This window comes from Phalangium opilio, unplaced genomic scaffold (genome assembly GCF_054372755.1).
Source record: "Phalangium opilio isolate 3A_F unplaced genomic scaffold, DU_Popi_V2 ptg000360l_1, whole genome shotgun sequence".
Taxonomy (NCBI): Eukaryota; Metazoa; Arthropoda; class Arachnida; order Opiliones; family Phalangiidae; genus Phalangium; species Phalangium opilio.
In genome coordinates, this window is record NW_028324230.1 from 2729048 (window position 1) to 2754660 (window position 25613).

At 37.6% G+C, this 25613-nt stretch overlaps 5 non-coding genes and 65 pseudogenes across 5 annotated transcripts; 35 read left to right on the forward strand and 35 right to left on the reverse strand.

Annotated features, from left to right (window-relative positions):
• Positions 1-282: 282 nt before the first annotated feature.
• Positions 283-385, reverse strand: LOC149599037 (5S ribosomal RNA; annotated as a pseudogene).
• A 362-nt stretch (positions 386-747) lies between these two features.
• LOC149599038 (5S ribosomal RNA) lies at positions 748-850 on the reverse strand (annotated as a pseudogene).
• Positions 851-1468: 618 nt separating this feature from the next.
• LOC149599039 (5S ribosomal RNA) lies at positions 1469-1587 on the reverse strand (annotated as a pseudogene).
• Positions 1588-1950: 363 nt separating this feature from the next.
• On the reverse strand, positions 1951-2069 carry LOC149599040 (5S ribosomal RNA; annotated as a pseudogene).
• Positions 2070-2192: 123 nt separating this feature from the next.
• LOC149599041 (5S ribosomal RNA) lies at positions 2193-2295 on the reverse strand (annotated as a pseudogene).
• Positions 2296-2432: 137 nt separating this feature from the next.
• On the reverse strand, positions 2433-2551 carry LOC149599042 (5S ribosomal RNA; annotated as a pseudogene).
• A 362-nt stretch (positions 2552-2913) lies between these two features.
• LOC149599043 (5S ribosomal RNA) lies at positions 2914-3032 on the reverse strand (annotated as a pseudogene).
• A 123-nt stretch (positions 3033-3155) lies between these two features.
• LOC149599044 (5S ribosomal RNA) lies at positions 3156-3258 on the reverse strand (annotated as a pseudogene).
• A 378-nt stretch (positions 3259-3636) lies between these two features.
• LOC149599045 (5S ribosomal RNA) lies at positions 3637-3739 on the reverse strand (annotated as a pseudogene).
• Positions 3740-4101: 362 nt separating this feature from the next.
• LOC149599046 (5S ribosomal RNA) lies at positions 4102-4204 on the reverse strand (annotated as a pseudogene).
• A 618-nt stretch (positions 4205-4822) lies between these two features.
• Positions 4823-4941, reverse strand: LOC149599047 (5S ribosomal RNA; annotated as a pseudogene).
• A 122-nt stretch (positions 4942-5063) lies between these two features.
• Positions 5064-5166, reverse strand: LOC149599048 (5S ribosomal RNA; annotated as a pseudogene).
• Positions 5167-5303: 137 nt separating this feature from the next.
• Positions 5304-5406, reverse strand: LOC149599049 (5S ribosomal RNA; annotated as a pseudogene).
• A 618-nt stretch (positions 5407-6024) lies between these two features.
• On the reverse strand, positions 6025-6143 carry LOC149599050 (5S ribosomal RNA; annotated as a pseudogene).
• A 122-nt stretch (positions 6144-6265) lies between these two features.
• On the reverse strand, positions 6266-6368 carry LOC149599051 (5S ribosomal RNA; annotated as a pseudogene).
• A 137-nt stretch (positions 6369-6505) lies between these two features.
• On the reverse strand, positions 6506-6608 carry LOC149599052 (5S ribosomal RNA; annotated as a pseudogene).
• Positions 6609-6744: 136 nt separating this feature from the next.
• On the reverse strand, positions 6745-6863 carry LOC149599053 (5S ribosomal RNA; annotated as a pseudogene).
• Positions 6864-6984: 121 nt separating this feature from the next.
• On the reverse strand, positions 6985-7103 carry LOC149599054 (5S ribosomal RNA; annotated as a pseudogene).
• A 122-nt stretch (positions 7104-7225) lies between these two features.
• Positions 7226-7344, reverse strand: LOC149599055 (5S ribosomal RNA; annotated as a pseudogene).
• A 363-nt stretch (positions 7345-7707) lies between these two features.
• LOC149599056 (5S ribosomal RNA) lies at positions 7708-7826 on the reverse strand (annotated as a pseudogene).
• A 362-nt stretch (positions 7827-8188) lies between these two features.
• Positions 8189-8307, reverse strand: LOC149599057 (5S ribosomal RNA; annotated as a pseudogene).
• A 362-nt stretch (positions 8308-8669) lies between these two features.
• LOC149599058 (5S ribosomal RNA) lies at positions 8670-8788 on the reverse strand (annotated as a pseudogene).
• A 123-nt stretch (positions 8789-8911) lies between these two features.
• On the reverse strand, positions 8912-9014 carry LOC149599059 (5S ribosomal RNA; annotated as a pseudogene).
• A 135-nt stretch (positions 9015-9149) lies between these two features.
• On the reverse strand, positions 9150-9268 carry LOC149599060 (5S ribosomal RNA; annotated as a pseudogene).
• Positions 9269-9630: 362 nt separating this feature from the next.
• Positions 9631-9749, reverse strand: LOC149599061 (5S ribosomal RNA; annotated as a pseudogene).
• Positions 9750-10111: 362 nt separating this feature from the next.
• On the reverse strand, positions 10112-10230 carry LOC149599062 (5S ribosomal RNA; annotated as a pseudogene).
• Positions 10231-10352: 122 nt separating this feature from the next.
• On the reverse strand, positions 10353-10455 carry LOC149599063 (5S ribosomal RNA; annotated as a pseudogene).
• Positions 10456-10684: 229 nt separating this feature from the next.
• LOC149599064 (5S ribosomal RNA) lies at positions 10685-10803 on the reverse strand (annotated as a pseudogene).
• A 122-nt stretch (positions 10804-10925) lies between these two features.
• On the reverse strand, positions 10926-11044 carry LOC149599065 (5S ribosomal RNA; annotated as a pseudogene).
• Positions 11045-11406: 362 nt separating this feature from the next.
• LOC149599066 (5S ribosomal RNA) lies at positions 11407-11525 on the reverse strand (annotated as a pseudogene).
• A 629-nt stretch (positions 11526-12154) lies between these two features.
• On the reverse strand, positions 12155-12257 carry LOC149599067 (5S ribosomal RNA; annotated as a pseudogene).
• Positions 12258-12633: 376 nt separating this feature from the next.
• LOC149599068 (5S ribosomal RNA) lies at positions 12634-12752 on the reverse strand (annotated as a pseudogene).
• Positions 12753-12874: 122 nt separating this feature from the next.
• LOC149599069 (5S ribosomal RNA) lies at positions 12875-12977 on the reverse strand (annotated as a pseudogene).
• Positions 12978-13113: 136 nt separating this feature from the next.
• LOC149599070 (5S ribosomal RNA) lies at positions 13114-13232 on the reverse strand (annotated as a pseudogene).
• A 361-nt stretch (positions 13233-13593) lies between these two features.
• LOC149599071 (5S ribosomal RNA) lies at positions 13594-13712 on the reverse strand (annotated as a pseudogene).
• A 387-nt stretch (positions 13713-14099) lies between these two features.
• On the forward strand, positions 14100-14202 carry LOC149599072 (5S ribosomal RNA; annotated as a pseudogene).
• Positions 14203-14715: 513 nt separating this feature from the next.
• Positions 14716-14834, forward strand: LOC149599073 (5S ribosomal RNA; annotated as a pseudogene).
• Positions 14835-14969: 135 nt separating this feature from the next.
• Positions 14970-15072, forward strand: LOC149599074 (5S ribosomal RNA; annotated as a pseudogene).
• A 122-nt stretch (positions 15073-15194) lies between these two features.
• LOC149599075 (5S ribosomal RNA) lies at positions 15195-15313 on the forward strand (annotated as a pseudogene).
• Positions 15314-15450: 137 nt separating this feature from the next.
• LOC149599076 (5S ribosomal RNA) lies at positions 15451-15569 on the forward strand (annotated as a pseudogene).
• Positions 15570-15706: 137 nt separating this feature from the next.
• LOC149599077 (5S ribosomal RNA) lies at positions 15707-15809 on the forward strand (annotated as a pseudogene).
• A 347-nt stretch (positions 15810-16156) lies between these two features.
• LOC149599078 (5S ribosomal RNA) lies at positions 16157-16275 on the forward strand (annotated as a pseudogene).
• A 136-nt stretch (positions 16276-16411) lies between these two features.
• On the forward strand, positions 16412-16530 carry LOC149599079 (5S ribosomal RNA; annotated as a pseudogene).
• A 137-nt stretch (positions 16531-16667) lies between these two features.
• LOC149599080 (5S ribosomal RNA) lies at positions 16668-16770 on the forward strand (annotated as a pseudogene).
• A 572-nt stretch (positions 16771-17342) lies between these two features.
• Positions 17343-17461, forward strand: LOC149599081 (5S ribosomal RNA; annotated as a pseudogene).
• Positions 17462-17598: 137 nt separating this feature from the next.
• On the forward strand, positions 17599-17717 carry LOC149599082 (5S ribosomal RNA; annotated as a pseudogene).
• A 137-nt stretch (positions 17718-17854) lies between these two features.
• Positions 17855-17973, forward strand: LOC149599083 (5S ribosomal RNA). Its single transcript, XR_016378232.1, has one exon. It is a non-coding gene; the product is annotated as a 5S ribosomal RNA (ribosomal RNA).
• Positions 17974-18110: 137 nt separating this feature from the next.
• On the forward strand, positions 18111-18213 carry LOC149599084 (5S ribosomal RNA; annotated as a pseudogene).
• A 122-nt stretch (positions 18214-18335) lies between these two features.
• Positions 18336-18454, forward strand: LOC149599085 (5S ribosomal RNA; annotated as a pseudogene).
• A 137-nt stretch (positions 18455-18591) lies between these two features.
• LOC149599086 (5S ribosomal RNA) lies at positions 18592-18694 on the forward strand (annotated as a pseudogene).
• Positions 18695-18816: 122 nt separating this feature from the next.
• Positions 18817-18935, forward strand: LOC149599087 (5S ribosomal RNA; annotated as a pseudogene).
• Positions 18936-19072: 137 nt separating this feature from the next.
• LOC149599088 (5S ribosomal RNA) lies at positions 19073-19175 on the forward strand (annotated as a pseudogene).
• Positions 19176-19522: 347 nt separating this feature from the next.
• Positions 19523-19641, forward strand: LOC149599089 (5S ribosomal RNA; annotated as a pseudogene).
• A 137-nt stretch (positions 19642-19778) lies between these two features.
• LOC149599090 (5S ribosomal RNA) lies at positions 19779-19881 on the forward strand (annotated as a pseudogene).
• A 362-nt stretch (positions 19882-20243) lies between these two features.
• On the forward strand, positions 20244-20362 carry LOC149599091 (5S ribosomal RNA; annotated as a pseudogene).
• A 137-nt stretch (positions 20363-20499) lies between these two features.
• On the forward strand, positions 20500-20602 carry LOC149599092 (5S ribosomal RNA; annotated as a pseudogene).
• A 346-nt stretch (positions 20603-20948) lies between these two features.
• LOC149599093 (5S ribosomal RNA) lies at positions 20949-21067 on the forward strand. The gene has a single exon (XR_016378559.1). It is a non-coding gene; the product is annotated as a 5S ribosomal RNA (ribosomal RNA).
• Positions 21068-21204: 137 nt separating this feature from the next.
• Positions 21205-21323, forward strand: LOC149599094 (5S ribosomal RNA; annotated as a pseudogene).
• An 812-nt stretch (positions 21324-22135) lies between these two features.
• Positions 22136-22254, forward strand: LOC149599095 (5S ribosomal RNA). Its single transcript, XR_016378561.1, has one exon. It is a non-coding gene; the product is annotated as a 5S ribosomal RNA (ribosomal RNA).
• Positions 22255-22391: 137 nt separating this feature from the next.
• LOC149599096 (5S ribosomal RNA) lies at positions 22392-22510 on the forward strand (annotated as a pseudogene).
• Positions 22511-22647: 137 nt separating this feature from the next.
• On the forward strand, positions 22648-22766 carry LOC149599097 (5S ribosomal RNA; annotated as a pseudogene).
• A 137-nt stretch (positions 22767-22903) lies between these two features.
• LOC149599098 (5S ribosomal RNA) lies at positions 22904-23006 on the forward strand (annotated as a pseudogene).
• Positions 23007-23577: 571 nt separating this feature from the next.
• On the forward strand, positions 23578-23696 carry LOC149599099 (5S ribosomal RNA). Its single transcript, XR_016378562.1, has one exon. It is a non-coding gene; the product is annotated as a 5S ribosomal RNA (ribosomal RNA).
• Positions 23697-23832: 136 nt separating this feature from the next.
• Positions 23833-23951, forward strand: LOC149599100 (5S ribosomal RNA; annotated as a pseudogene).
• A 137-nt stretch (positions 23952-24088) lies between these two features.
• On the forward strand, positions 24089-24207 carry LOC149599101 (5S ribosomal RNA; annotated as a pseudogene).
• Positions 24208-24344: 137 nt separating this feature from the next.
• Positions 24345-24447, forward strand: LOC149599102 (5S ribosomal RNA; annotated as a pseudogene).
• Positions 24448-24568: 121 nt separating this feature from the next.
• LOC149599103 (5S ribosomal RNA) lies at positions 24569-24687 on the forward strand. The gene has a single exon (XR_016378563.1). It is a non-coding gene; the product is annotated as a 5S ribosomal RNA (ribosomal RNA).
• Positions 24688-24823: 136 nt separating this feature from the next.
• LOC149599104 (5S ribosomal RNA) lies at positions 24824-24942 on the forward strand (annotated as a pseudogene).
• Positions 24943-25079: 137 nt separating this feature from the next.
• Positions 25080-25198, forward strand: LOC149599105 (5S ribosomal RNA; annotated as a pseudogene).
• A 137-nt stretch (positions 25199-25335) lies between these two features.
• Positions 25336-25438, forward strand: LOC149599106 (5S ribosomal RNA; annotated as a pseudogene).
• The last annotated feature ends 175 nt before the right edge of the window (positions 25439-25613 follow it).

Genomic DNA, 25613 nt, shown 5'->3' on the forward strand with positions numbered 1-25613 from the left:
ACATATCTATTAAAATTTAAAAGAGGAAAAAAAAGTGAAAAAGCCAACGGCACGCAGTGATCCTAAGTGGTCTCCCTCCCAAGTAATGACTGCGCTCGACGCTGCTTAACTTCGGCTATGGGACGAGAATCGCTGTATTCAGCGTGATATGGCCGTTGCCGAGAGTGCTAGTTAATAATTTGAATTTCATTAACTTTCATCTTTATAAAACAATAACAAAAAGAAGATATGTTTGCTTTTTTCATATCTGGTGGAATTTGAAAGAGGAAACAAAAGTGAAAAAGCCAACGGCACGCAGTATTCCCAAGTACTGTATGCGCTCGACGCTGCTTAACTTCGGTGATCGGACGTGAACCGGTGTTTTCAGCGTGATATGGCCGTTGCCGAGAGTGCTAGTTAATAATTCGAATTTAAATTAAGTGAGACAAATTAACCTTCATCATTTTAAAACAATAACAAAAAGAAAACCTGTTTGCTTTTTACATATCTATTAAAATTTAAAAGAGGAAAAAAAAGTGAAAAAGCCAACGGCAGGCAGTATTCCCAAGTACTGTATGCGCTCGACGCTGCTTAACTTTGGTGATCGGACGTGAACCGGTGTTTTCAGCGTGATATGGCCGTTGCCGAGAGTGCTAGTTAATAATTTGAATTTCATTAACTTTCATCTTTATAAAACAATAACAAAAAGAAGATATGTTTGCTTTTTTCATATCTGGTGGAATTTGAAAGAGGAAACAAAAGTGAAAAAGCCAACGGCACGCAGTATTCCCAAGTACTGTATGCGCTCGACGCTGCTTAACTTCGGTGATCGGACGTGAACCGGTGTTTTCAGCGTGATATGGCCGTTGCCGAGAGTGCTAGTTAATAATTCGAATTTAAATTAAGTGAGACAAATTAACCTTCATCATTTTAAAACAATAACAAAAAGAAAACCTGTTTGCTTTTTACATATCTATTAAAATTTAAAAGAGGAAAAAAAAGTGAAAAAGCCAACGGCACGCAGTGATCCTAAGTGGTCTCCCTCCCAAGTAATGACTGCGCTCGACGCTGCTTAACTTCGGCTATGGGACGAGAATCGGTGTATTCAGCGAGATATGGCCGTTGCCGAGAGTGCTAGTTAATAATTTGAATTTCATTAACTTTCATCTTTATAAAACAATAACAAAAAGAAGATATGTTTGCTTTTTTCATATCTGGTGGAATTTGAAAGAGGAAACAAAAGTGAAAAAGCCAACGGCAGGCAGTATTCCCAAGTACTGTATGCGCTCGACGCTGCTTAACTTCGGTGATCGGACGTGAACCGGTGTTTTCAGCGTGATATGGCCGTTGCCGAGAGTGCTAGTTAATAATTCGAATTTAAATTAAGTGAGACAAGTTAACCTTCATCATTTTAAAACAATAACAAAAAGAAAACCTGTAGGCTTTTTACATATCTATTAAAATTTAAAAGAGGAAAAAAAAGTGAAAAAGCCAACGGCACGCAGTGTTCCTAAGTGGTCTCCCTCCCAAGTAATGACTGCGCTCGACGCTGCTTAACTTCGGTTATCGGACGAGAACCGGTGTATTCAGCGTGATATGGCCGTTGCCGAGAGTGCTAGTTAATAATTTGAATTTAATTAACTTTCATCTTTATAAAACAATAACAAAAAAGAAGATATGTTTGCTTTTTTCATATCTGGTGGAATTTAAAAGAGGAAACAAAAGTGAAAAAGCAAACGGCACGCAGTATTCCGAAGTACTGTATGCGCTCGACGCTGCTTAACTTCGGTGATCGGACGTGAACCGTTGTTTTCAGCGTGATATGGCCGTTGCCGAAAGTGCTAGTTAATAATTCGAATTTAAATTAAGTGAGACAAATTAACCTTCATCATTTTAAAACAATAACAAAAAGAAAACATGTTTGCTTTTTTCATATCTATTAAAATTTAAAAGAGGAAAAAAAAGTGAAAAAGCCAACGGCACGCAGTGTTCCTAAGTGGTCTCCCTCCCAAGTAGTGACTGCGCTAGACGCTGCTTAACTTCGGTTATCGGACGAGAACCGGTGTATTCAGCGTGATATGGCCGTTGCCGAGAGTGCTAGTTAATAATTTGAATTTAATTAACTTTCATCTTTATAAAACAATAACAAAAAAGAAGATATGTTTGCTTTTTTCATATCTGGTGGAATTTGAAAGAGGAAACAAAAGTGAAAAAGCCAACGGCACGCAGTATTCCCAAGTACTGTATGCGCTCGACGCTGCTTAACTTCGGTGATCGGACGTGAACCGGTGTTTTCAGCGTGATATGGCCGTTGCCGAGAGTGCTAGTTAATTATTCGAATTTAAATTAAGTGAGACAAATTAACCTTCATCATTTTAAAACAATAACAAAAAGAAAACCTGTTTGCTTTTTACATATCTATTAAAATTTAAAAGAGGAAAAAAAAGTGAAAAAGCCAACGGCACGCAGTGTTCCTAAGTGGTCTCCCTCCCAAGTAATGACTGCGCTCGACGCTGCTTAACTTCGGTTATCGGACGAGAACCGGTGTATTCAGCGTGATATGGCCGTTGCCGAGAATGCTAGTTAATAATTTGAATTTAATTAACTTTCATCTTTATAAAACAATAACAAAAAGAAGATATGTTTGCTTTTTTCATATCTGGTGGAATTTAAAAGAGGAAACAAAAGTGAAAAAGCAAACGGCACGCAGTATTCCGAAGTACTGTATGCGCTAGACGCTGCTTAACTTCGGTGATCGGACGTGAACCGGTGTTTTCAGCGTGATATGGCCGTTGCCGAAAGTGCTAGTTAATAATTCGAATTTAAATTAAGTGAGACAAATTAACCTTCATCATTTTAAAACAATAACAAAAAGAAAACATGTTTGCTTTTTTCATATCTATTAAAATTTAAAAGAGGAAAAAAAAGTGAAAAAGCCAACGGCACGCAGTGTTCCTAAGTGGTCTCCCTCCCAAGTAGTGACTGCGCTAGACGCTGCTTAACTTCGGTTATCGGACGAGAACCGGTGTATTCAGCGTGATATGGCCGTTGCCGAGAGTGCTAGTTAATAATTTGAATTTAATTAACTTTCATCTTTATAAAACAATAACAAAAAAGAAGATATGTTTGCTTTTTTCATATCTGGTGGAATTTGAAAGAGGAAACAAAAGTGAAAAAGCCAACGGCACGCAGTATTCCCAAGTACTGTATGCGCTCGACGCTGCTTAACTTCGGTGATCGGACGTGAACCGGTGTTTTCAGCGTGATATGGCCGTTGCCGAGAGTGCTAGTTAATTATTCGAATTTAAATTAAGTGAGACAAATTAACCTTCATCATTTTAAAACAATAACAAAAAGAAAACCTGTTTGCTTTTTACATATCTATTAAAATTTAAAAGAGGAAAAAAAAGTGAAAAAGCCAACGGCACGCAGTGATCCTAAGTGGTCTCCCTCCCAAGTAATGACTGCGCTCGACGCTGCTTAACTTCGGCTATGGGACGAGAATCGGTGTATTCAGCGTGATATGGCCGTTGCCGAGAGTGCTAGTTAATAATTTGAATTTCATTAACTTTCATCTTTATAAAACAATAACAAAAAGAAGATATGTTTGCTTTTTTCATATCTGGTGGAATTTGAAAGAGGAAACAAAAGTGAAAAAGCCAACGGCACGCAGTATTCCCAAGTACTGTATGCGCTCGACGCTGCTTAACTTCGGTGATCGGACGTAAACCGGTGTTTTCAGCGTGATATGGCCGTTGCCGAGAGTGCTAGTTAATAATTCGAATTTAAATTAAGTGAGACAAATTAACCTTCATCATTTTAAAACAATAACAAAAAGAAAACCTGTTTGCTTTTTACATATCTATTAAAATTTAAAAGAGGAAAAAAAAGTGAAAAAGCCAACGGCAGGCAGTATTCCCAAGTACTGTATGCGCTCGACGCTGCTTAACTTTGGTGATCGGACGTGAACCGGTGTTTTCAGCGTGATATGGCCGTTGCCGAGAGTGCTAGTTAATAATTTGAATTTCATTAACTTTCATCTTTATAAAACAATAACAAAAAGAAGATATGTTTGCTTTTTTCATATCTGGTGGAATTTGAAAGAGGAAACAAAAGTGAAAAAGCCAACGGCACGCAGTATTCCCAAGTACTGTATGCGCTCGACGCTGCTTAACTTCGGTGATCGGACGTGAACCGGTGTTTTCAGCGTGATATGGCCGTTGCCGAGAGTGCTAGTTAATAATTCGAATTTAAATTAAGTGAGACAAATTAACCTTCATCATTTTAAAACAATAACAAAAAGAAAACCTGTTTGCTTTTTACATATCTATTAAAATTTAAAAGAGGAAAAAAAAGTGAAAAAGCCAACGGCACGCAGTGATCCTAAGTGGTATCCCTCCCAAGTAATGACTGCGCTCGACGCTGCTTAACTTCGGCTATGGGACGAGAATCGGTGTATTCAGCGAGATATGGCCGTTGCCGAGAGTGCTAGTTAATAATTTGAATTTCATTAACTTTCATCTTTATAAAACAATAACAAAAAGAAGATATGTTTGCTTTTTTCATATCTGGTGGAATTTGAAAGAGGAAACAAAAGTGAAAAAGCCAACGGCAGGCAGTATTCCCAAGTACTGTATGCGCTCGACGCTGCTTAACTTCGGTGATCGGACGTGAACCGGTGTTTTCAGCGTGATATGGCCGTTGCCGAGAGTGCTAGTTAATAATTCGAATTTAAATTAAGTGAGACAAGTTAACCTTCATCATTTTAAAACAATAACAAAAAGAAAACGTGTTTGCTTTTTTCATATCTATTAAAATTTAAAAGAGGAAAAAAAAGTGAAAAAGCCAACGGCACGCAGTGTTCCTAAGTGGTCTCCCTCCCAAGTAGTGACTGCGCTCGACGCTGCTTAACCTCGGTTATCGGACGAGAACCGGAGTATTCAGCGTGATATGGCCGTTGCCGAGAGTGCTAGTTAATAATTTGAATTTAATTAACTTTCATCTTTATAAAACAATAACAAAAAGAAGATATGTTTGCTTTTTTCATATCTGGTGGAATTTGAAAGAGGAAACAAAAGTGAAAAAGCCAACGGCACGCAGTATTCCCAAGTACTGTATGCGCTCGACGCTGCTTAACTTTGGTGATCGGACGTGAACCGGTGTTTTCAGCGTGATATGGCCGTTGCCGAGAGTGCTAGTTAATAATTCGAATTTTAATTAAGTGAGACAAATTAACCTTCATCATTTTAAAACAATAACAAAAAGAAAACGTGTTTGCTTTTTTCATATCTATTAAAATTTAAAAGAGGAAACAAAAGTGAAAAAGCCAACGGCACGCAGTATTCCCAAGTACTGTATGCGCTCGACGCTGCTTAACTTCGGTGATCGGACGTGAACCGGTGTTTTCAGCGTGATATGGCCGTTGCCGAGAGTGCTAGTTAATAATTCGAATTTAAATTAAGTGAGACAAATTAACCTTCATCATTTTAAAACAATAACAAAAAGAAAACCTGTTTGCTTTTTACATATCTATTAAAATTTAAAAGAGGAAAAAAAAGTGAAAAAGCCAACGGCACGCAGTGATCCTAAGTGGTCTCCCTCCCAAGTAATGACTGCGCTCGACGCTGCTTAACTTCGGCTATGGGACGAGAATCGGTGTATTCAGCGTGATATGGCCGTTGCCGAGAGTGCTAGTTAATAATTTGAATTTCATTAACTTTCATCTTTATAAAACAATAACAAAAAGAAGATATGTTTGCTTTTTTCATATCTGGTGGAATTTGAAAGAGGAAACAAAAGTGAAAAAGCCAACGGCAGGCAGTATTCCCAAGTACTGTATGCGCTCGACGCTGCTTAACTTCGGTGATCGGACGTGAACCGGTGTTTTCAGCGTGATATGGCCGTTGCCGAGAGTGCTAGTTAATAATTCGAATTTAAATTAAGTGAGACAAGTTAACCTTCATCATTTTAAAACAATAACAAAAAGAAAACGTGTTTGCTTTTTTCATATCTATTAAAATTTAAAAGAGGAAAAAAAAGTGAAAAAGCCAACGGCACGCAGTGTTCCTAAGTGGTCTCCCTCCCAAGTAGTGACTGCGCTCGACGCTGCTTAACCTCGGTTATCGGACGAGAACCGGAGTATTCAGCGTGATATGGCCGTTGCCGAGAGTGCTAGTTAATAATTTGAATTTAATTAACTTTCATCTTTATAAAACAATAACAAAAAGAAGATATGTTTGCTTTTTTCATATCTGGTGGAATTTGAAAGAGGAAACAAAAGTGAAAAAGCCAACGGCACGCAGTATTCCCAAGTACTGTATGCGCTCGACGCTGCTTAACTTTGGTGATCGGACGTGAACCGGTGTTTTCAGCGTGATATGGCCGTTGCCGAGAGTGCTAGTTAATAATTCGAATTTTAATTAAGTGAGACAAATTAACCTTCATCATTTTAAAACAATAACAAAAAGAAAACGTGTTTGCTTTTTTCATATCTATTAAAATTTAAAAGAGGAAACAAAAGTGAAAAAGCCAACGGCACGCAGTATTCCCAAGTACTGTATGCGCTCGACGCTGCTTAACTTCGGTGATCGGACGTGAACCGGTGTTTTCAGCGTGATATGGCCGTTGCCGAGAGTGCTAGTTAATAATTCGAATTTAAATTAAGTGAGACAAATTAACCTTCATCATTTTAAAACAATAACAAAAAGAAAACCTGTTTGCTTTTTACATATCTATTAAAATTTAAAAGAGAAAAAAAAGTGAAAAAGCCAACGGCACGCAGTGTTCCTAAGTGGTCTCCCTCCCAAGTAATGACTGCGCTCGACGCTGCTTAACTTCGGTTATCGGAAGAGAACCGGTTTTCTCAGCGTGATATGGCCGTTGCCGAGAGTGCTAGTTTATAATTTGAATTTAATTAACCTTCATCTTTATAAAACAATAACAAAAAGAACATATGTTTGCTTTTTTCATATCAATTGGAATTTAAAAGAGGAAAAAAAGTGAAAAAGCTAACGGTACGCAGTGTTCCTAAGTGGTCTCCCTCCCAAGTAATGACTGCGCTCGACGCTGCTTAACTTCGGTGATCGGACGAGAACCGGTGTATTCAGCGTGATATGGCCGTTGCCGAGAGTGGTAGTTAATAATTTGAATTTATTTAACCTTCATCTTTATAAAACAATAACAAAAAGAAGATATGTTTGCTTTTTTCATATCTATTGGAATTTAAAAGTGGAAAAAAAAGTGAAAAAGCCGACGGCACGCAGTGTTCCTAAGTGGTCTCCCTCCCAAGTACTGACTGCGCTCGACGCTGCTTAACTTCGGTTATCGGACGAGAACCGGTGTATTCAGCGTGATATGGCCGTTGCCGAGAGTGCTAGTTAATAATTTGAATTTAATTAACTTTCATCTTTATAAAACAATAACAAAAAGAAGATATGTTTGCTTTTTTCATATCTGGTGGAATTTAAATGAGGAAGCAAAAGTGAAAAAGCAAACGGCACGCAGTATTCCCAAGTACTGTATGCGCTCGACGCTGCTTTACTTCGGTGATCGGACGAGAACCGGTGTTCTCAGCGTGATATGGCCGTTGCCGAGAGAGCTAGATAATAATTCGAATTTAAATTAAGTGAGACAAGTTAACCTTCATCTTTTTAAAACAATAACAAAAAGAAAATATGTTTGCTTATTTTCATATCTATTGGAATTTAAAAGAGGAAAAAAAAATGAAAAAGCTAACGGCACGCAGTGTTCCTAAGTGGTCGCCCTCCCAAGTACTGACTGCGCTCGACGCTGCTTAACTTCGGTTATCGGACGAGAACCGGTGTATTCAGCGTGATATGGCCGTTGCCGAGAGTGCTAGTTAATAATTTGAATTTAATTAACTTTCATCTTTATAAAACAATAACAAAAAGAAGATATGTTTGCTTTTTTCATATCTGGTGGAATTTAAAAGAGGAAACAAAAGTGAAAAAGCAAACGGCACGCAGAATTCCCAAGTACTGTATGCGCTCGACGCTGCTTAACTTCGGTTATCGGACGTGAACCGGTGTTTTCAGCGTGATATGGCCGTTGTCGAGAGTGCTAGTTAATAATTCGAATTTAAATTAAGTGAGACAAATTAACCTTCATCATTTTAAAACAATAACAAAAAGAAAACCTGTTTGCTTTTTACATATCTATTAAAATTTAAAAGAGGAAAAAAAAGTGAAAAAGCCAATGGCACGCAGTGTTCCTAAGTGGTCTCCCTCCCAAGTAATGACTGCGCTCGACGCTGCTTAACTTCGGTTATCGGACGAGAACCGGTGTATTCAGCGTGATATGGCCTTTGCCGAGAGTGCTAGTTAATAATTTGAATTTAATTAACTTTCATCTTTATAAAACAATAACAAAAAAGAAGATATGTTTGCTTTTTTCATATCTGGTGGAATTTAAAAGAGGAAACAAAAGTGAAAAAGCAAACGGCACGCAGTATTCCCAAGTACTGTATGCGCTCGACGCTGCTTAACTTCGGTGATCGGACGTGAACCGGTGTTTTCAGCGTGATATGGCCTTTGCCGAGAGTGCTAGATAATAATTCGAATTTAAATTAAGTGAGACAAATTAACCTTCATCATTTTAATACAATAACAAAAAGAAAACCTGTTTGCTTTTTACATATCTATTAAAATTTAAAAGAGGAAAAAAAGTGAAAAAGCTACCGGCACGCAGTGTTCCTAAGTGGTCTCCCTCCCAAGTAGTGACTGCGCTCGACGCTGCTTAACTTCGGTTATCGGACGAGAACCGGAGTATTCAGCGTGATATGGCCGTTGCCGAGAATGCTAGTTAATAATTTTAGTTTAATTAACTTTCATCTTTATAAAACAATAACAAAAAAGAAGATATGTTTGCTTTTTTCATATCTGGTGGAATTTAAAAGAGGAAACAAAAGTGAAAAAGCAAACGGCACGCAGTATTCCCAAGTACTGTATGCGCTCGACGCTGCTTAACTTCGGTGATCGGACGTGAACCGGTGTTTTCAGCGTGATATGGCCGTTGCCGAGAGTGCTAGTTAATAATTCGAATTTAAATTAAGTGAGACAAATTAACCTTCTTCATTTTAAAACAATAACAAAAAGAAAACAAGTTTGCTTTTTTCATATCTATTAAAATTTAAAAGAGGAAAAAAAGTGAAAAAGCCACGGCACGCAGTGTTCCTAAGTGGTCTCCCTCCCAAGTAGTGACTGCGCTCGACGCTGCTTAACTTCGGTTATCGGACGAGAACCGGTATATTCAGCGTGGTATGGCCGTTGCCGAGAGTGTTAGTTTATAATTTGAATTTAATTAACTTTCTTCTCTATAAAACAATAACAAAAAGAAGATATGTTTGCTTTTTTCATATCTGGTGGAATTTAAAAGAGGAAACAAAAGTGAAAAAGCAAACGGCACGCAGTATTCCCAAGTACAGTATGCGCTCGACGCTGCTTTACTTCGGTGATCGGACGTGAACCGGTGTTTTCAGCGTGATATGGCCGTTGCCGAGAGTGCTAGTTAATAATTCGAATTTAAATTAAGTGAGACAAATTAACCTTCATCATTTTAAAACAATAACAAAAAGAAAACGTGTTTGCTTTTTTCATATCTATTAAAATTTAAAAGAGGAAAAAAAAGTGAAAAAGCCAACGGCACGCAGTGTTCCTAAGTGGTCTCCCTCCCAAGTAGTGACTGCGCTCGACGCTGCTTAACTTCGGTTATCGGACGAGAACCGGAGTATTCAGCGTGACATGGCCGTTGCCGATAGTGCTAGTTAATAATTTGAATTTAATTAACTTTCTTCTCTATAAAACAATAACAAAAAGAAGATATGTTTGCTTTTTTCATATCTGGTGGAATTTAAAAGAGGAAACAAAAGTGAAAAAGCAAACGGCACGCAGTATTCCCAAGTACAGTATGCGCTCGACGCTGCTTTACTTCGTTGATCGGACGTGAACCGGTGTTTTCAGCGTGATATGGCCGTTGCCGAGAGTGCTAGTTAATAATTCGAATTTAAATTAAGTGAGACAAATTAACCTTCATCATTTTAAAACAATAACAAAAAGAAAACGTGTTTGCTTTTTTCATATCTATTAAAATTTAAAAGAGGAAAAAAAAGTGAAAAAGCCAACGGCACGCAGTGTTCCTAAGTGGTCTCCCTCCCAAGTAGTGACTGCGCTCGACGCTGCTTAACTTCGGTTATCGGACGAGAACCGGTGTATTCAGCGTGATATGGCCGTTGCCGAGAGTGCTAGTTAATAATTTGAATTTAATTAACCTTCATCTTTATAAAACAATAACAAAAAGAAGATATGTTTGCTTTTTTCATATCTGGTGGAATTTGAAAGAGGAAACAAAAGTGAAAAAGCCAACGGCACGCAGTATTCCCAAGTACTGTATGCGCTCGACGCTGCTTAACTTCGGTGATCGGACGTGAACCGGTGTTTTCAGCGTGATATGGCCGTTGCACGCAGTATTCCCAAGTACTGACTGCGCTCGACACTGCTAACGTCGGCGGTCGGACGAGAACCGGTGTTCTCAGCGTGATATGGCCGTTGCCGAGAGTGCTAGATAATAATTCGAATTTAAATTAAGTGAGATAAATTAACCTTCATCTTTTTAAAACAATAACAAAAAGAAAATATGTTTGCTTTTTTTCATATCTATTGGAATTTAAAAGAGGAAAAAAAAGTGAAAAAGCTAACGGCACGCAGTGTTCCTAAGTGGTCGCCCTCCCAAGTACTGACTGCGCTTGACGCTGCTTAACTTCGGTTATTGGACGAGAACCGGTGTATTCAGCGTGATATGGCCGTTGCCGAGAGTGCTAGTTAATAATTTGAATTTAATTAACCTTCATCTTTATAAAACAATAACAAAAAGAAGATACGTTTGCTTTTTTCATATCTTTTGCAATTTAAAAGAGGAAAAAAAAGTGAAAAAGCCAACGGCACGCAGTGTTCCTAAGTGGTCTCCCTCCCAAGTACTAACTGCGCTCGACGCTTCTTAACTTCGGTTATCGGACGAGAACCGGTGTATTCAGCGTGTTATGGCCGTTGCCGAGAGTGCTTGTTAATAATTTGAATTAAATTAACTTTCATCTTTATAGAACAATAACAAAAAGAAGATATGTTTGCTTTTTTCATATTTGGTGGAATTTGAAAGAGGAAACAAAAGTGAAAAAGCCAACGGCACGCAGTATTCCCAAGTACTGTATGCGCTCGACGCTACTTAACTTCGGTGATCGGACGAGAACCGGTGTTCTCAGCGTGATATGGCAGTTGCCGAGAGTGCTAGATAATAATTCGAATTTAAATTAAGTGAGACAAATTAACCTTCATCTTTTTAAAACAATAACAAAAAGAAAATATGTTTGCTTTTTTCATATCTATTGGAATTTAAAAGTGGAAAAAAAAGTGAAAAAGCTAGCGGCACGCAGTGTTCCTAAGTGGTCGCCCACCCAAGTACTGACTGCGCTCGACGCTGCTTAACTTCGGTTATCGTACGAGAACCGGTGTATTCAGCGTGATATGGCCCCCAATGCAAAACTTCAAAAAAGCTAAACTCAATCTTTTATGTAGGAGTAAAACTATACAACCAAATTTATTTACTTATATGTGATACCAAATCCTTTGCTTTAGTTAAAAAAAACTTAAAATTCATATACTTAATGGCAGTGTGTAGCCATCTTTGATCTATTTGTTTATTTATTTTTTTATTTATATATTTATTTATTCCTGATTTTATTGTTTTATTTAAAGAAAAACAATAACTCGTTTATATTTTATATTAAACGAAGTAAAAAAGTCATGCATTATAAAAGATATTAAACTATATTCATGTATTTGCAAAACTTTATTTAAATTTTAATTTATATTATTTTTTTTATGGTTATTCTCTTTTAATGTTCTTTATCTAATTTTGTTGTCCAATTGACGTTAATCTTAAGAAATTTAAGGAGGGCAATAAGTCGCTTGAAGACTTGGTCCCTCCTCATGAGCTTTTGTACTAAACTATGCCCAATAAACTTTGAAACTTTGAAACTTTGCCGAGAGTGCTAGTTAATAATTTGAATTTAATTAACTTTCATCATTATAAAACAATAACAAAAAGAAGATATGTTTGCTTTTTTCATATCGGGTGGAATTTAAAAGAGGAAACAAAAGGGAAAAACCAACGGCACGCAGTATTCCCAAGTACTGTATGCGCTCGACGCTGCTTAACTTCGGTGATCGGACGAGAACCGGTGTTTTCAGCAAGATATGACCGTTGCCGAGAGTGCTAGTTAATAATTCGAATTTAAATTAAGTGAGACAAATTAACCTTCATCTTTATAAAACAATAACAAAAAGAAGATATGTTTGCTTTTTTCATATCGGGTGGAATTTGAAAGAGGAAACAAAAGTGAAAAAGCCAACGGCACGCAGTATTCCCAAGTACTGACTGCGCTCGACGCTGCTAACGTCGGCGGTCGGACGAGAACCGGTGTTCTCAGCGTGATATGGCCGTTGCCGAGAGTGCTAGATAATAATTCGAATTTAAATTAAGTGAGACAAATTAACCTTCATCTCTTTAAAACAATAACAAAAAGAAAATATGTTTGCTTTTTTCATATCTATTGGAATTTAAAAGAGGAAAAAAAAGTGAAAACGCTAACGGCACGCAGTGTTCCTAAGTGGTCGCCCTCCCAAGTACTGACTGCGCTCGACGCTGCTTAACTTCGGTTATCGGACGAGAACCGGTGTATTCAGCGTGATACGGCCGTTGCCGAGAGTGCTAGTTAATAATTTGAATTTAATTAACCTTCATCTTTATAAAACAATAACAAAAAGAAGATACGTTTGCTTTTTTCATATCTATTGTAATTTAAAAGAGGAAACAAAAGTGAAAAAGCCAACGGCACGCAGTATACCCAAGTACTGTATGCGCTCGACGCTGCTTAACTTCGGTGATCGGACGTGAACCGGTGTTTTCAGCGTGATATGGCCGTTGCCGAGAGTGCTAGTTAATAATTCGAATTTAAATTAAGTGAGACAAATTAACCTTCATCTTTTTAAAACAATAACAAAAAGAAAATATGTTTGCTTTTTCATTTCTATTAAAATTTAAAAGAGGAAAAAAAAGTGAAAAAGCCAACGGCACGCAGTGTTCCTAAGTGGTCTCCCTCCCAAGTACTGACTGCGCTCGACGCTTCTTAACTTCGGTTATCGGACGAGAACCGGTGTATTCAGCGTTATATGGCCGTTGCCGAGAGTGCTAGTTAATAATTTGAATTTAATTAACCTTCATCTTTATAAAACAATAACAAAAAGAAGATACGTTTGCTTTTTTCATATCTATTGTAATTTAAAAGAGGAAACAAAAGTGAAAAAGCCAACGGCACGCAGTATACCCAAGTACTGTATGCGCTCGACGCTGCTTAACTTCGGTTATCGGACGAGAACCGGTTTATTCAGCGTGATATGGCCGTTGCCGAGAGTGCTAGGTAATAATTCGAATTTAAATTAAGTGAGACAAATTAACCATCATCTTTTTAAAACAATAACAAAAAGAAAATAAGTTTGCTTTTTTCAAATCTTTTGGAATTTAAAAGAGGAAAAAAAGTGAAAAAGCCAACGGCACGCAGTGTACCTAAGTGGTTTCCCTCCCAAGTAGTGACTGCGCTCTATGCTGCTTAACTTCGGTTATCGGACGAGAACCGGTGTATTCAGCGTGATATGGCCGTTGCCGAGAGTGCTAGTTAATAATTTGAATTTAATTAACTTTCATCTTTATAAAACAATAAGAAAAAGAAGATATGTTTGTTTTTCCATATCTGATGGAATTTTAAAGAGGGAAATGCTTTTTTCATATCTATTAAAATTTAAAAGACGAAAAAAAAATTGACACTGGGTCTCGTCCGATCGCCGAAGTTAAGCACCGTCGAGCGCAGTCAGTACTTGGGAGGGAGTACACTTAGGAACACTGCGTGCCGTTGGCTTTTTCACTTTTTTTCCTCTTTTAAATTCCAATAGATATGAAAAAAGCAAACATATTTTCTTTTTGTTATTGTTTTAAAAAGATGAAGGTTAATTTGTCTCAAATAATTTAAATTCGAATTATTATCTAGCACCCTCGGCAACGGCCATATCACGCTGAAAACACCGGTTCTCGTCCGATCACCGCAGTTAAGCAGCGTCGAGCGCAGTCAGTACTTGGAAACTCTGCGTGCCGTTGGCTTTTTCACTTTTGTTTCCTCTTTTAAATTCCATCAGACATGAAAAAGCAAACATATCTTCATTTTGTTATTGTTTTATAAAGATGAAGGTTAATTAAATTCAAATTATTAAATAGCACTCTCGGCAACGGCCATATCAAGCTGAAAACACCGGTTCTCGTCCGATCACCGAAAATAAGCACCGTCGAGCGCAGTCAGTACTTGGAAACTCTGCGTGGCGTTGGCTTTTTCACTTATGTTTCCTCTTTTAAATTCCATCAGATATGAAAAAAGCAAACATATCTTCTTTTTGTTATTGTTTTATAAAGATGAAGGTTAAATAAATTCAAATTATTAATTAGCACTCTCGGCAACGCTTAGGAACACTGCGTGCCGTTGGCTTTTTCACTTTTTTTTCCTCTTTTAAATTCCAATAGATATGAAAAAAGCAAACATATTTTCTTTTTGTTATTGTTTTAAAAAGATGGTTAATTTGTCTCACTTAATTTAAATTCGAATTATTATCTAGCACTCTCGGCAACGGGCATATCACACTGAAAACACCGGTTCTCGTCCGATCACCGAATTTAAGCAGCGTTGAGCGCAGTCAGTACTTGGGAGGGAGACCACTTAGGAAGACTGCGTGCCGTTGGCTTATTACTTTTTTTCCTCTTTTAAATTCCAATAGATATGAAAAAAGCAAACATATTTTCTTTTTGTTATTGTTTTAAAAAGATGAAGGTTAATTTGTCTCACTTAATTTAAATTCGAATTATTATCTAGCACCCTCGGCAACGGCCATATCACGCTGAAAACACCGGTTCTCGTCCGATCACCGCAGTTAGGCAGCGTCGAGCGCAGTCAGTACTTGGAAACTCTGCGTGCCGTTGGCTTTTTCACTTTTGTTTCCTCTTTTAAATTCCATCAGATATGAAAAAAGCAAACATATCTTCCTTTTGTTATTTTTTTATAAAGATGAAGGTTAATTAAATTCAAATTATTAAATAGCACTCTCGGCAACGGCCATATCAAGCTGAAAACACCGGTTATCGTCCGATCACCGAAGTTAAGCAGCGTCGAGTGCAGTCAGTACTTGGGAGGGAGACCACTTAGGAACACTGCGTGCCGTTGTCTTTTTCACTTTTTTTTCCTCTTTTAAATTCCAATAGATATGAAAAAAGCAAACATATTTTCTTTTTGTTATTGTTTTAAAAAGATGATGGTTAATTTTTCTCACTTAATTTAAATTCGAATTATTATCTAGCACTCTCGGCAATGGCCATATGACGCTGAAAACACCGGTTCTCGTCCGATCACCGAAGTTAAGAAGCGTCGAGCGCAGTCAGTACTTGGGAGAGAGACCACTTAGGAACACTGCGTGCCGTTGGCTTTTTCACTTTTTTTTCCTCTTTTAAATTCCAATAGATTTGAAAAAAGCAAACATATTTTCTTTTTGTTATTGTTTTAAAAAGATGAAGGATAATTTGTCTCACTTAATTTAAATTCGAATTATTATCTAGCACTCTCGGCAACGGCCATATCACGCTGAAAACACCGGTTCTCGTCCGATCACCGCAGTTAAGCAGCGTCGAGCGCAGTCAGTACTTGGAAACTCTGCGTGCCTTTGGCTTTTTCACTTTTGTTTCCTCTTTTTAATTCCATCAGATATGAAACAAGCAAACATATCTTCTTTTTGTTATTTTTTTATAAAGATGAAGGTTAATTAAATTCAAATTATTAAATAGCACTCTCGGCAACGGCCATATCAAGCTGAAAACACCGGTTATCGTCCGATCACCGAAGTTAAGCAGCGTCGAGCGCAGTCAGTACTTGGAAACTCTGCGTGCCGTTGGCTTTTTCACTTTTGTTTCCTCTTTTAAATTCCATCAGATTTGAAAAAAGCAAACATATCTTCTTTTTGTTATTGTTTTATAAAGATGAAGGTTAATTAAATTCAAATTATTAAATAGCACTCTCGGCAACGGCCATACCACGCTGAAAACACCGGTTCTCGTTCGATCACCGAAGTTAAGAAGCGTCGAGCGCAGTCAGTACTTGGGAGGGAGACCACTTAGGAACACTGCGTGCCGTTGGCTTTTTCACTTTTTTTCCTCTTTTAAATTCCAATAGATATGAAAAAAGCAAACATATTTTCTTTTTGTTATTGTTTTAAAAAGATGATGGTTAATTTTTCTCACTTAATTTAAATTCGAATTATTATCTAGCACTCTCGGCAATGGCCATATGACGCTGAAAACACCGGTTCTCGTCCGATCACCGAAGTTAAGAAGCGTCGAGCGCAGTCAGTACTTGGGAGAGAGACCACTTAGGAACACTGCGTGCCGTTGGCTTTTTCACTTTTTTTTCCTCTTTTAAATTCCAATAGATATGAAAAAAGCAAACATATTTTCTTTTTGTTATTGTTTTAAAAAGATGAAGGATAATTTGTCTCACTTAATTTAAATTCGAATTATTATCTAGCACTCTCGGCAACGGCCATATCACGCTGAAAACACCGGTTTTCGTCCGATCACCGCAGTTAAGCAGCGTCGAGCGCAGTCAGTACTTGGAAACTCTGCGTGCCGTTGGCTTTTTCACTTTTGTTTCCTCTTTTTAATTCCATCAGATATGAAACAAGCAAACATATCTTCTTTTTGTTATTTTTTTATAAAGATGAAGGTTAATTAAATTCAAATTATTAAATAGCACTCTCGGCAACGGCCATATCAAGCTGAAAACACCGGTTATCGTCCGATCACCGAAGTTAAGCAGCGTCGAGCGCAGTCAGTACTTGGAAACTCTGCGTGCCGTTGGCTTTTTCACTTTTGTTTCCTCTTTTAAATTTCATCAGATTTGAAAAAAGCAAACATATCTTCTTTTTGTTATTGTTTTATAAAGATGAAGGTTAATTAAATTCAAATTATTAAATAGCACTCTCGGCAACGGCCATATCAAGCTGAAAACACCGGTTCTCGTCCGATCACCGAAAATAAGCACCGTCGAGCGCAGTCAGTACTTGGAAACTCTGCGTGGCGTTGGCTTTTTCACTTATGTTTCCTCTTTTAAATTCCATCAGATATGAAAAAAGCAAACATATCTTCTTTTTGTTATTGTTTTATAAAGATGAAGGTTAATTAAATTCAAATTATTAATTAGCACTCTCGGCAACGGCCATATCACGCTGAAAACACCGGTTCTCGTCCGATCACCGAAGTTAAGAAGCGTCGAGCGCAGTCAGTACTAGGGAGGGAAACCACTTAGGAACACTGCGTGCCGTTGGCTTTTTCACTTTTTTTTCCTCTTTTAAATTCCAATAGATATGAAAAAAGCAAACATATTTTATTTTTGTTATTGTTTTAAAAAGATGATGGTTAATTTGTCTCACTTAATTTAAATTCGAATTATTATCTAGCACTCTCGGCAATGGCCATATGACGCTGAAAACACCGGTTCTCGTCCGATCACCGAAGTTAAGAAGCGTCGAGCGCAGTCAGTACTTGGGAGGGAGACCACTTAGGAACACTGCGTGCCGTTGGCTTTTTCACTTTTTTTTCCTCTTTTAAATTCCAATAGATATGAAAAAAGCAAACATATTTTCTTATTGTTATTGTTTTAAAAAGATGATGGTTAATTTGTCTCACTTAATTTAAATTCAAATTATTATCTAGCACTCTCGGCAACGGGCATATCACGCTGAAAACACCGGTTCTCGTCCGATCACCGAAGTTAAGCAGCGTCGAGCGCAGTCAGTACTTAGAAGGGAGACCACTTAAGAACACTGCGTGCCGTTGTCTTTTTCACTTTTTTTTCCTCATTTAAATTCCAATAGATATGAAAAAAGCAAACATATTTTCTTTTTGTTATTGTTTTAAAAAGATGAAGGATAATTTGTCTCACTTAATTTAAATTCGAATTATTATCTAGCACTCTCGGCAACGGCCATATCACGCTGAAAACACCGGTTCTCGTCCGATCACCGCAGTTAAGCAGCGTCGAGCGCAGTCAGTACTTGGAAACTCTGCGTGCCGTTGGCTTTTTCACTTTTGTTTCCTCTTTTAAATTCCATCAGATATGAAAAAAGCAAACATATCTTCCTTTTGTTATTTTTTTATAAAGATGAAGGTTAATTAAATTCAAATTATTAAATAGCACTCTCGGCAACGGCCATATCAAGCTGAAAACACCGGTTATCGTCCGATCACCGAAGTTAAGCAGCGTCGAGCGCAGTCAGTACTTGGGAGGGAGACCACTTAGGAACACTGCGTGCCGTTGTCTTTTTCACTGTTTTTTCCTCTTTTAAATTCCAATAGATATGAAAAAAGCAAACATATTTTCTTTTTGTTATTGTTTTAAAAAGATGAAGGATAATTTGTCTCACTTAATTTAAATTCGAATTATTATCTAGCACTCTCGGCAACGGCCATATCACGCTGAAAACACCGGTTCTCGTCCGATCACCGCAGTTAAGCAGCGTCGAGCGCAGTCAGTACTTGGAAACTCTGCGTGCCGTTGGCTTTTTCACATTTGTTTCCTCTTTTTAATTCCATTAGATATGAAAAAAGCAAACATATCTTCTTTTTGTTATTTTTTTATAAAGATGAAGGTTAATTAAATTCAAATTATTAAATAGCACTCTCGGCAACGGCCATATCAAGCTGAAAACACCGGTTATCGTCCGATCACCGAAGTTAAGCAGCGTCGAGCGCAGTCAGTACTTGGGAGGGAGACCACTTAGGAACACTGCGTGCCGTTGTATTTTTCACTTTTTTTTCCTCATTTAAATTCCAATAGATATGAAAAAAGCAAACATATTTTCTTTTTGTTATTGTTTTAAAAAGATGAAGGATAATTTGTCTCACTTAATTTAAATTCGAATTATTATCTAGCACTCTCGGCAACGGCCATATCACGCTGAAAACAGCGGTTCTCGTTCGATCACCGCAGTTAAGCAGCGTCGAGCGCAGTCAGTACTTGGAAACTCTGCGTGCCGTTGGCTTTTTCACTTTTGTTTCCTCTTTTAAATTCCATCAGATATGAAAAAAGCAAACATATCTTCTTTTTGTTATTTTTTTATAAAGATGAAGGTTAATTAAATTCAAATTATTAAATAGCACTCTCGGCAACGGCCATATCAAGCTGAAAACACCGGTTATCGTCCGATCACCGAAGTTAAGCAGCGTCGAGCGCAGTCAGTACTTGGAAACTCTGCGTGCCGTTGGCTTTTTCACTTTTGTTTCCTCTTTTAAATTCCATCAGATTTGAAAAAAGCAAACATATCTTCTTTTTGTTATTGTTTTATAAAGATGAAGGTTAATTAAATTCAAATTATTAATTAGCACTCTCGGCAACGGCCATATCACGCTGAAAACACCGGTTCTCGTCCGATCACCGAAGTTAAGAAGCGTCGAGCGCAGTCAGTACTAGGGAGGGAAACCACTTAGGAACACTGCGTGCCGTTGGCTTTTTCACTTTTTTTTCCTCTTTTAAATTCGTATAGATATGAAAAAAGCAAACATATTTTCTTTTTGTTATTGTTTTAAAAAGATGAAGGTCAATTTGTCTCACTTAATTTAAATTCGAATTATTATCTAGCACTCTCGGCAACGGCCATATCACGCTGAAAACACCGGTTCTCGTCCGATCACCGCAGTTAAGCAGCGTCGAGCGCAGTCAGTACTTGGAAACTCTGCGTGCCGTTGGCTTTTTCACATTTGTTTCCTCTTTTAAATTCCATCAGATATTAAAAAAGCAAACATATCTTCTTTTTGTTATTGTTTTATAAAGATGAAGGTTAATTAAATTCAAATTATTAAATAGCACTCTCGGCAACGGCTATATCAAGCTGAAAACACCGGTTCTCGTCCGATCACCGAAAATAAGCAGCGTTGAGCGCAGTCAGTACTTGGAAACTCTGCGTGCCGTTGGCTTTTTCACTTATGTTTCCTCTTTTAAATTCCATCAGATATGAAAAAAGCAAACATATTTTCTTTTTGTTATTGTTTTAAAAAGATGATGGTTAATTTGTCTCACTTAATTTAAATTCGAATTATTATCTAGCACTCTCGGCAACGGGCATATCACGCTGAAAACACCGGTTCTCGTCCGATCACCGAAGTTAAGCAGCGTCGAGCGCAGTCACTACTTGGGAGGGAGACCACTTAAGAACACTGCGTGCCGTTGTCTTTTTCACTTTTTTTTCCTCATTTAAATTCCAATAGATATGAAAAAAGCAAACATATTTTCTTTTTGTTATTGTTTTAAAAAGATGAAGGATAATTTGTCTCACTTAATTTAAATTCGATTTATTATCTAGCACTCTTGGCAACGGCCATATCACGCTGAAAACACCGGTTCTCGTCCGATCACCGCAGTTAAGCAGCGTCGAGCGCAGTCAGTACTTGGAAACTCTGCGTGCCGTTGGCTTTTTCACTTTTGTTTCCTCTTTTTAATTACATCAGATATGAAAAATCAAACATATCTTCTTTTTGTTATTTTTTTATAAAGATGAAGGTTAATTAAATTCAAATTATTAAATAGCACTCTCGGCAACGGCCATATCAAGCTGAAAACACCGGTTATCGTCCGATCACCGAAAATAAGCACCGTCGAGCGCAGTCAGTACTTGGAAACTCTGCGTGGCGTTGGCTTTTTCACTTAGGTTTCCTCTTTTAAATTCCATCAGATATGAAAAAAGCAAACATATCTTCTTTTTGTTATTGTTTTATAAAGATGAAGGTTAATTAAATTCAAATTATTAATTAGCACTCTCGGCAACGGCCATATCACGCTGAAAACACCGGTTCTCGTCCGATCACCGAAGTTAAGAAGCGTCGAGCGCAGTCAGTACTAGGGAGGGAGACCACTTAGGAACACTGCGTGCCGTTGGCTTTTTCACTTTTTTTTCCTCTTTTAAATTCCAATAGATATGAAAAAAGCAAACATATTTTCTTTTTGTTATTGTTTTAAAAAGATAATGGTTAATTTTTCTCACTTAATTTAAAGTCGAATTATTATCTAGCACTCTCGGCAACGGCCATATCACGCTGAAAACACCGGTTCTCGTCCGATCACCGAAGTTAAGAAGCGTCGAGCGCAGTCAGTACTAGGGAGGGAGACCACTCAGGAACACTGCGTGCCGTTGGCTTTTTCACTTTTTTTTCCTCTTTTAAATTCCAATAGATATGAAAAAAGCAAACATATTTTCTTTTTGTTATTGTTTTAAAAAGATGAAGGATAATTTGTCTCACTTAATTTAAATTCGAATTATTATCTAGCACTCTCGGCAACGGCCATATCACGCTGAAAACAGCGGTTCTCGTCCAATCACCGAAGTTAAGCAGCGTCGAGCGCAGTCAGTACTTGGAAACTCTGCGTGCCGTTGGCTTTTTCACTTTTGTTTCCTCTTTTAAATTCCATCAGATAGGAAAAAAGCAAACATATCTTCTTTTTGTTATTTTTTTATAAAGATAAAGGTTAATTAAATTCAAATTATTAAATAGCACTCTCGGCAACGGCCATATCAAGCTGAAAACACCGGTTATCGTCCGATCACCGAAGTTAAGCAGCGTCGAGCGCAGTCAGTACTTGGAAACTCTGCGTGCCGTTGGCTTTTTCACTTTTGTTTCCTCTTTTAAATTCCATCAGATTTGAAAAAAGCAAACATATCTTCTTTTTGTTATTGTTTTATAAAGATGAAGGTTAATTAAATTCAAATTATTAAATACCACTCTCGGCAACGGCCATATCAAGCTGAAAACACCGGTTCTCGTCCGATCACCGAAAATAAGCACCGTCGAGCGCAGTCAGTACTTGGAAACTCTGCGTGGCGTTGGCTTTTTCACTTAGGTTTCCTCTTTTAAATTCCATCAGATATGAAAAAAGCAAACATATCTTCTTTTTGTTATTGTTTTATAAAGATGAAGGTTAATTAAATTCAAATTATTAATTAGCACTCTCGGCAACGGCCATATCACGCTGAAAACACCGGTTCTCGTCCGATCACCGAAGTTAAGAAGCGTCGAGCGCAGTCAGTACTAGGGAGGGAGACCACTTAGGAACACTGCGTGCCGTTGGCTTTTTCACTTTTTTTTCCTCTTTTAAATTCCAATAGATATGAAAAAAGCAAACATATTTTCTTTTTGTTATTGTTTTAAAAAGATAATGGTTAATTTTTCTCACTTAATTTAAATTCGAATTATTATCTAGCACTCTCGGCAATGGCCATATGACGCTGAAAACACAGGTTCTCGTCCGATCACCGAAGTTAAGAAGCGTCGAGCGCAGTCAGTACTTGGGAGGGAGACCACTTAGGAACACTGCGTGCCGTTGGCTTTTTCACTTTTTTTTCCTCTTTTAAATTCCAATAGATATGAAAAAAGCAAACATATTTTCTTTTTGTTATTGTTTTAAAAAGATGATGGTTAATTTGTCTCACTAAATTTAAATTCGAATTATTATCTAGCACTCTCGGCAACGGGCATATCACGCTGAAAACACCGGTTCTCGTCCGATCACCGAAGTTAAGCAGCGTCGAGCGCAGTCACTACTTGGGAGGGAGACCACTTAAGAACACTGCGTGCCGTTGTCTTTTTCACTTTTTTTTCCTCATTTAAATTCCAATAGATATGAAAAAAGCAAACATATTTTCTTTTTGTTATTGTTTTAAAAAGATGAAGGATAATTTGTCTCACTTAATTTAAATTCGATTTATTATCTAGCACTCTCGGCAACGGCCATATCACGCTGAAAACACCGGTTCTCGTCCGATCACCGCAGTTAAGCAGCGTCGAGCGCAGTCAGTACTTGGAAACTCTGCGTGCCGTTGGCTTTTTCACTTTTGTTTCCTCTTTTTAATTCCATCAGATATGAAAAATCAAACATATCTTCTTTTTGTTATTTTTTTATAAAGATGAAGGTTAATTAAATTCAAATTATTAAATAGCACTCTCGGCAACGGCCATATCAAGCTGAAAACACCGGTTATCGTCCGATCACCGAAGTTAAGCAGCGTCGAGCGCAGTCAGTACTTGGAAACTCTGCGTGCCGTTGGCTTTTTCACTTTTGTTTCCTCTTTTAAATTCCATCAGATTTGAAAAAAGCAAACATATCTTCTTTTTGTTATTGTTTTATAAAGATGAAGGTTAATTAAATTCAAATTATTAAATAGCACTCTCGGCAACGGCCATATCAAGCTGAAAACACCGGTTCTCGTCCGATCACCGAAAATAAGCACCGTCGAGCGCAGTCAGTACTTGGAAACTCTGCGTGGCGTTGGCTTTTTCACTTAGGTTTCCTCTTTTAAATTCCATCAGATATGAAAAAAGCAAACATATCTTCTTTTTGTTATTGTTTTATAAAGATGAAGGTTAATTAAATTCAAATTATTAATTAGCACTCTCGGCAACGGCCATATCACGCTGAAAACACCGGTTCTCGTCCGATCACCGAAGTTAAGAAGCGTCGAGCGCAGTCAGTACTAGGGAGGGAGACCACTTAGGAACACTGCGTGCCGTTGGCTTTTTCACTTTTTTTCCTCTTTTAAATTCCAATAGATATGAAAAAAGCAAACATATTTTCTTTTTGTTATTGTTTTAAAAAGATAATGGTTAATTTTTCTCACTTAATTTAAATTCGAATTATTATCTAGCACTCTCGGCAATGGCCATATGACGCTGAAAACACAGGTTCTCGTCCGATCACCGAAGTTAAGAAGCGTCGAGCGCAGTCAGTACTTGGGAGGGAGACCACTTAGGAACACTGCGTGCCGTTGGCTTTTTCACTTTTTTTTCCTCTTTTAAATTCCAATAGATATGAAAAAAGCAAACATATTTTCTTTTTGTTATTGTTTTAAAAAGATGATGGTTAATTTGTCTCACTAAATTTAAATTCGAATTATTATCTAGCACTCTCGGCAACGGGCATATCACGCTGAAAACACCGGTTCTCGTCCGATCACCGAAGTTAAGCAGCGTCGAGCGCAGTCACTACTTGGGAGGGAGACCACTTAAGAACACTGCGTGCCGTTGTCTTTTTCACTTTTTTTTCCTCATTTAAATTCCAATAGATATGAAAAAAGCAAACATATTTTCTTTTTGTTATTGTTTTAAAAAGATGAAGGATAATTTGTCTCACTTAATTTAAATTCGATTTATTATCTAGCACTCTCGGCAACGGCCATATCACGCTGAAAACACCGGTTCTCGTCCGATCACCGCAGTTAAGCAGCGTCGAGCGCAGTCAGTACTTGGAAACTCTGCGTGCCGTTGGCTTTTTCACTTTTGTTTCCTCTTTTTAATTCCATCAGATATGAAAAATCAAACATATCTTCTTTTTGTTATTGTTTTATAAAGATGAAGGTTAATTAAATTCAAATTATTAATTAGCACTCTCGGCAACGGCCATATCACGCTGAAAACACCGGTTCTCGTCCGATCACCGAAGTTAAGAAGCGTCGAGCGCAGTCAGTACTAGGGAGGGAGACCACTTAGGAACACTGCGTGCCGTTGGCTTTTTCACTTTTTTTCCTCTTTTAAATTCCAATAGATATGAAAAAAGCAAACATATTTTCTTTTTGTTATTGTTTTAAAAAGATAATGGTTAATTTTTCTCACTTAATTTAAATTCGAATTATTATCTAGCACTCTCGGCAATGGCCATATGACGCTGAAAACACAGGTTCTCGTCCGATCACCGAAGTTAAGAAGCGTCGAGCGCAGTCAGTACTTGGGAGGGAGACCACTTAGGAACACTGCGTGCCGTTGGCTTTTTCACTTTTTTTTCCTCTTTTAAATTCCAATAGATATGAAAAAAGCAAACATATTTTCTTTTTGTTATTGTTTTAAAAAGATGATGGTTAATTTGTCTCACTAAATTTAAATTCGAATTATTATCTAGCACTCTCGGCAACGGGCATATCACGCTGAAAACACCGGTTCTCGTCCGATCACCGAAGTTAAGCAGCGTCGAGCGCAGTCACTACTTGGGAGGGAGACCACTTAAGAACACTGCGTGCCGTTGTCTTTTTCACTTTTTTTTCCTCATTTAAATTCCAATAGATATGAAAAAAGCAAACATATTTTCTTTTTGTTATTGTTTTAAAAAGATGAAGGATAATTTGTCTCACTTAATTTAAATTCGATTTATTATCTAGCACTCTCGGCAACGGCCATATCACGCTGAAAACACCGGTTCTCGTCCGATCACCGCAGTTAAGCAGCGTCGAGCGCAGTCAGTACTTGGAAACTCTGCGTGCCGTTGGCTTTTTCACTTTTGTTTCCTCTTTTTAATTCCATCAGATATGAAAAATCAAACATATCTTCTTTTTGTTATTTTTTTATAAAGATGAAGGTTAATTAAATTCAAATTATTAAATAGCACTCTCGGCAACGGCCATATCAAGCTGAAAACACCGGTTATCGTCCGATCACCGAAGTTA